Below are 6,667 nucleotides of genomic sequence, written 5' to 3' on the forward strand. Positions count from 1 at the left end.
AGCCCAAGAAGAAGGAAGACCAAAATGTGGATGCTTCAGTCCTTCTTAAAGGGACAACAAAATACTTATGGGAAATAATAAAGGGGGAAAAAAAGTAGAGCAGAGTCTGAAGGAAAAGACAGCCATAGACTGCTCTACCTGCTGGTTTATCCCATATACTGACACCAAACCCAGTAACTGTTGCTGATGCTAAAATGTGCTTGCTGATAGGAGCCTGATATAGATGTCTATCAGAGTCTTACTGTTGCAGATAAGGATACTTGCAGCTGACCATAAGACTGAGCATGGGGACCCAATGGAGTTGTTGAGAGAGGACTTAAAGAGCTGATTTGGTTTGCAACCCCATAGGAAGAACAACAATATCAATCAACCAGATACCCCAGAATTCCAAGGGACTAAACAACAACCATAGCATACACATGGGGGACCCATGGCTCCAGCTACATATGTAGCAGACAATGGCATCATCCGGCATCAATAAGGGGAGAAGCCCTTGATCCTATGAAAACTCAATTTTCTAGTGTAGGTTAAATGTCAAGATAATGAGGTGGGAATGAGTGGGTTGAAGGGTGAGCATCCTCATAGAAGTAGGGGAAGAGGGAATAAAGAGGGGAAATTGGGTAAGAAGATAACATTTGAAATGCAAATACATAAACTGGTCAATAAAAATGTATATGAATAGTAACATAAAAGGAAGAGAAGTGATCAAGTAAAAGATTTAACTTTATGTGTCAATAGGTACTAAGAACAGTGCAGTTGAGTCTGAGTAACAGAAAAAGAAAAAAAAAGAAATATAGAAAAAAGAGCAATAATATTTGTAATGTAAACAAAATAAAATGAGTTATAAAAAGATAGAAAGATAAATGTAAGGAAGAATAAATGAAAAGAAAAAAGCAAATATCAAATTAGAAACATTTTACTATTAGTATATATTCACTATTTAAGGGAATAGAAACATACATCAAAACTAAGAGACTATACTGTGAAATGTAACTATAACTAGCAAGCTATTCATTAAATTGAAAAAAAAAGAATGTCTTTGACCATGAATAGAATCAGAATTTCAAGAGTTTGGACAGAGCTAAACCCTTATGTTACTCTACTGCAGAGCTCTTCCGAGCTTGCTACTAAGTATTGGAGTAAATACTGTCAATGTTGTAATTAGAGGATACCCCAAAACCTTGCAAACTTGATTTTTTAATTAAGGCATCAAAACGAAAGAGCTCATCACTTAGTTGCACAAGTTAAACTATCAAGAGAAAAATGAACACCCAGGGAGACAGTTGGAATTGATAATGATGAATAAAACATTGTATATCATAAAGCAATAAAGTACAGAGATAGAATCCATATTGATTTAATATCTTCCCTAGGAGAGGAAAAAGAAAATGAATTATTTACTGTAAACTATAATAAAGCAGATGAGTGCTATGATAAATTTTTCTAGAACAAGATCATAAAATAAGCAAGGGAGATGAACAGAAAGTGAGAGCTGGGTTCTGCTGCAGAGGAACAAAAAATGGAATAAACATAGGTTAGAGGGTTACTTGGGAAAGGTGCACTGAAATAAAATACGCCTGGGACATTTCCTCAACAATGTGCCACATAGAAGGGAGTGGTTTATTTCAAGACATACGTGGACTGTAACAATACAGAAGTGAGTGGATATAGATGTACCTTGACGAAAGCTAGTCATTTGCATAAATGAATTTAAAATCATGGGTTGTTATATTTAATCACAGTTTATGTAAAAACTTACAAACTTTAGAATCTATGAAAAGTGAACAGACATAATATGCAGTCACTGATAATGGGATACTAAACCCAGAAAGCTCTGAACACCCCAGAAACAACTCACAGACTTTGTGAAGCTCAACAACAACAAAAAAGAATATATTTTAATTAAAATAGAACTGTTTCACATCCCACTTTCCTCCCTACAGCCCCTCCTAGTCTCTCTCCTATCCCCTCAAATTAATAGCCTCTTTTCCTATATTATTGTTACATATATACATATGTGTATGTATATGTACCCCACAAATACTTAATTACAACCTTAAAAATGTATTTGATAAAAAGTTGTAGGGAAAAAATTTAAAAAAAAAGTGAAAAGGAGAAATATAGATGATAAAATAGTATGTATAATAAACAAAGAAAACAATAATGTTCATATTAATGGGTACAATGTAAATATTTTTAACAATGAGTCATAATCAAAACTAGCTTAAAATTAAACTTACCTCTGTGTTATTTAGAAGACTCATATATAGTAAAACTTAAAAGAATGTAATTTATATGTCACAGGAGATGCTGACAACCATAGTATGAAAATAAAGAGATAATCCAATACAGTTTACATTTTCAAAAAAAAAAAAAAAAAAAAACTAAGGTAAGAATATAATGATTAGCACATATGTATGTCCTATGTAATAGTAAAAACAAATACTAACCTTGTAGTAAAAGAAGTTATTTAGCTCTGGCAGAGTCTGAAAAATGGAGAGTTGGAGGCCCATAGCCAGTCATTGAACTGAGCACAGGGACCCCAATGGAGTAGTTAGAGAAAGAACTGAAGGAGCTGAAGATGCTTGCAACTCAGAGGAAGCACAACAAAATCAAGCAACCAGACCTACCTGAGCACCCAAGAACTAAACTACCAACCAAAGAGTTGGAGGGATCCTTGGCTCTGGGTACACATGTAGCAGAGGATGGACTTCTCTGACATCAATGGGAAGAGACCTCCTTTATTCCTGGGAAGGCATGATGCCCCAGTGTAGGAGAATGACAGGGCGGGTGGCAGGAAGGAGTGGGTAGGTAGATGGGGGAGTACCATCATAGAAGAATGGGGAGAGAAAATAGGAGAGGGGCCTTCAGTAGGAAAACCAGGAAAGGGGATAACATTTGAAATATAATACATAAAATACCCAATAAAATAGAAGTTACTTAGCAATTGCCTGAAAATTCCAATACTTTTCTAATGAACTCAGTGTTTTTAGAAAGAATAAGAACATATAATAAGTTTGAGGTTAACTCAAGATACATATAAGAAAAATTGTACATTATACTTTTAATCATATACTTTGCAAATAGAGAATTTTCATTCATACAGCAACATTTGAAAATAAATGCATAACAATAGATAAACTTTTGAATCAGAGAATAAATCATTTTTTCTAAAAGTGTGTGTGTGTATGTGTGTGTATTTATATTTATATCAGCAAAAGTGTAAACTGCCACCTCATCTATGGCGAGAACATGGAAGTAGATTTTTGTTTTCAATGTTTTCACCAAGTATAGGAAGAGAAAAAATGTGCATAATTTCCAAAAAACTTAATAACAAATCATATTCACATATTATTAAAATGTAATTTTAATAGGTAAATAGAAAATTTTAAACAACGATAAAAAATTTTCAGATCAGTGTTTTAGTGGTCCTAACAATGAGACAACTATCAGTAAATCTTACTCAGAAATCCAAAGTGAAAGTATCTTTGGCCAAAGCATTGTATCCATCACTAAGCTAAAGACAGGCTTCAGTGTTGGCAGCAAATCTGATTACATAGAGTAGAAGCCATGTCCAGCAAAGTTCCAGAATTTATGCACAAAGAATTAGTAATGTTAATGAGTAAATAGGTTCCACTGTCCTGCTAGTTTCATAGGACTAATTGAAGAAAAATTACAAAAGGCATTTAGCATTGTGTTGGTAAATGAAACACTCTTAATTAACATTATTTTTTGTTTTGAGAGGAATGAAAAGCAAGAGTGACATTATTCTTGTGATGTATCCATATCTTTTCCCAAATTTTTCCTTATGTCCCCTCTTAAAATGCTCAGAAAATAATGTTTTTTCCTAAATGTGAGACAGTATTAAGTGGAGCATTTCTCTTTTACTTTAGTTTTAGACGATGTTTTCCTGTCTCAACAGGATTTTGCACATTTGACTTGCAAAAAAATGTATTCTTTTTATGAATTAAATTTGCTTTATCTTTCAAAATAAATTTTAGAAATACATCTTTTTTTCCAGAATTTAATTCAAGTTTGTAGAGGAATATCAACCCAGCCAAAGGGCTGCTCTGAGAAGGGATCACCTCCAGCTACCTAGGTCTGTGGGATCCTTATTGAATGCAGACAAGTCTTGAAATCTTCTGATGGGAATAGAGACACATTTTTAATTATCTTTTATGCAACACAATGGCATCTAATTGACAGCAAAGTATCAATTCAGAAAAGATGTGAAGGAATGTGTCTGAGAAAGAATATGCAATATGACCCACGCTCACTAGAACAGTTAGGGGTGGTAGCATAAGTGAGAACTAGAGAAACAGAAAGAATGTGGAGATTGTGGCATGGTGTGTGTATGTGGCAGATTTACCTGGACAGTTTTACAGAGACATGTTACAGAGAGAACCATCTATGACACTGTTGAAGAAAGAAAGAGAGAATTGGAAGCCAGCAAATTGGAACACAGTGTCAAAGTTAGTATGGTGTTAAGCAGAGAAACTCAATGAGAAGCCAAGAGAATTCTGATTGAATCAGTCAGTTTGGAGAGGAGTTTGGGCCAGAACAGCTGAGCTGAAATAACAAGTCTGAGTTTAGAAAGAGCTAGAAAAGGGGAAACAAAGTACCCACGGGAGGAAATTCGGAGACAATGTGTGGAGCAGAGATTGAAGGAAGGGTCACCCAGAGACTGAGTGACCTGGACATTCATACCATAGACAGTTACCAAACTCAGACAATAGTAGAAATGCCAAGAAGTGCTTGCTGAAATAGCTGTCTCCTGAGAGGCTCTGACAGAGCCTGACAAATACAGAGGCAGATGCTGAGAATGGGTTCCCCAAAGGAGGAGTTAGAGAAAGGACTGAAGGAGCTGAAAGGATTTGTTTGTAACCTCATAGGAAGAACAAAAATATCAACCAACCAGGCCCCCCAGAGCTCCTAGAGACTAAAACACCAACCAGAGTACACATTAAGGGACCCATGGCTCCAGCTGCATATGTAGCAGAGGATGGCTTTATGGGCATCAATGGAAGGAGAGGCCTTGGTCCTGTAAAAGCTAGATGCCCCAGTATAAGGCAATGCCAGGCAGGGATGTAGGAGGGCATGGATGGGTGGGTGGGGGAGCATCCTCATTGAGGCAGAGGAAGGAGAGATGGGATAGGGGGATTCAAGAGGGGAAACCAGGAAAGGGGATAACATTTTGAATGTACATAAAGAAAATATCCATTTTTTAAAAAGTAAAAACAAAAGAGCTAGAGAGCATAAACTAATTCAGAGATAAACCTGGGAACCTGAAACATTCCAGATCAAGGCTAGCAGATGGAGACTGGATGATAAAGCCCTCAAGGGCCAGGAAGGCAGAAGATTAGATTGTACAGAAGCTAGAAGTTTCTAGACCCAGGCTTGAGGGTAGTTAGACAGAATGATTAGGGCTTAGTCCAAAGCATGTATCCATAAAGCTTGGGTACGTGGCTTTTATTTGTTCTTAGGAAATAAAAGTAACTAGTACATAGTTAAATTATTAACTCAAAAATATAAGGTTATATCTAATTAAGACAATTTCTTTCAATAGGAAGACAAAGTAAAATATTAAACTTTTACCGTATTATGTTACAATACAGTGTGAGGAAGCCTTACAGAAAACTTAAATTACTATAATTCTAAGATATAAAATCTCAGAAATATGAAGATTAATTTAAATGTAATCACCCTTAATTGGAAAGAGTGGGCACAAAGAAACATGTGCTAATCCTGATGTGTACATTCATTTGTAAGTTCCATTATGAAGTATATCCACTAGACTCACATTGTCAATACACTGCCAGATTTTTACTGACACCCATTAAGAAGAATGTTTTCCTGAAGAAATTAATTGCTAATAGTTAAAATTTTAAATGTGCCGAGATAGAAGAAACAGCGTGACAGAGAGCCATTGTTCCAGATCATACTGTGTGTTATAAATGAGCTGTTAATTTGAAATTCTAGCAGCTTCAATATATTCCTATAATATATTGGTAGTGAAACTTATTTTTTGACCTCACTTTATCCCTGATCGTCTACTGAATCCATTACATATTTTACCTTTATATCAGTTGCTACTTTGGTTATTACAGTCTTTGAGAACTGGATTAAAATACCCCAATTCATTATTTACCGAAAGAAGCTGTAGTTTTTGTCATTTCAGCTACTTTATTGGTTATGCTATCTATAACATTTCAAATGTTCACTACCTTTCCAGTTTTTCCTCTACCAACTAACTCCCTATCCCCTTCCTCGTGCTTCTGTGAAGGTGCTTCCCCTCTCCCCCACCCATTCCTGCCTAAGTGCCCTAGCATTCCCCAGATATTATTGCTGTTGCTATGAAGTGCTTGCTGACAGGAGCCCGGTGTAGCTGTATTCTGAGAGGCTCTGCCAGAACCTGACCAACCATCAGACTAAGCACAGGGACCCCAATGGGAGTTAGCGGAAGAACTGAAGGAGTGGAAGGGGGTTGCAACCCTATAGGAGGAAAAATAATATCAACCAACCTGACCATCCAAAGCTCCCAGGGACTAAACCACTAAACCACCAGACAGTCATTTAAGCTTTTTAAAATTCCTGGATATATAGGCTTTGAAGTAAGCCACTTTGTCCAAGTGCTTAATTACATTCTAGTTCTGACTTTGCTGGCCAG

The sequence above is a fragment of the Micromys minutus genome (assembly GCF_963924665.1).
Source record: "Micromys minutus genome assembly, chromosome: 5".
Lineage (NCBI taxonomy): Eukaryota > Metazoa > Chordata > Mammalia > Rodentia > Muridae > Micromys > Micromys minutus.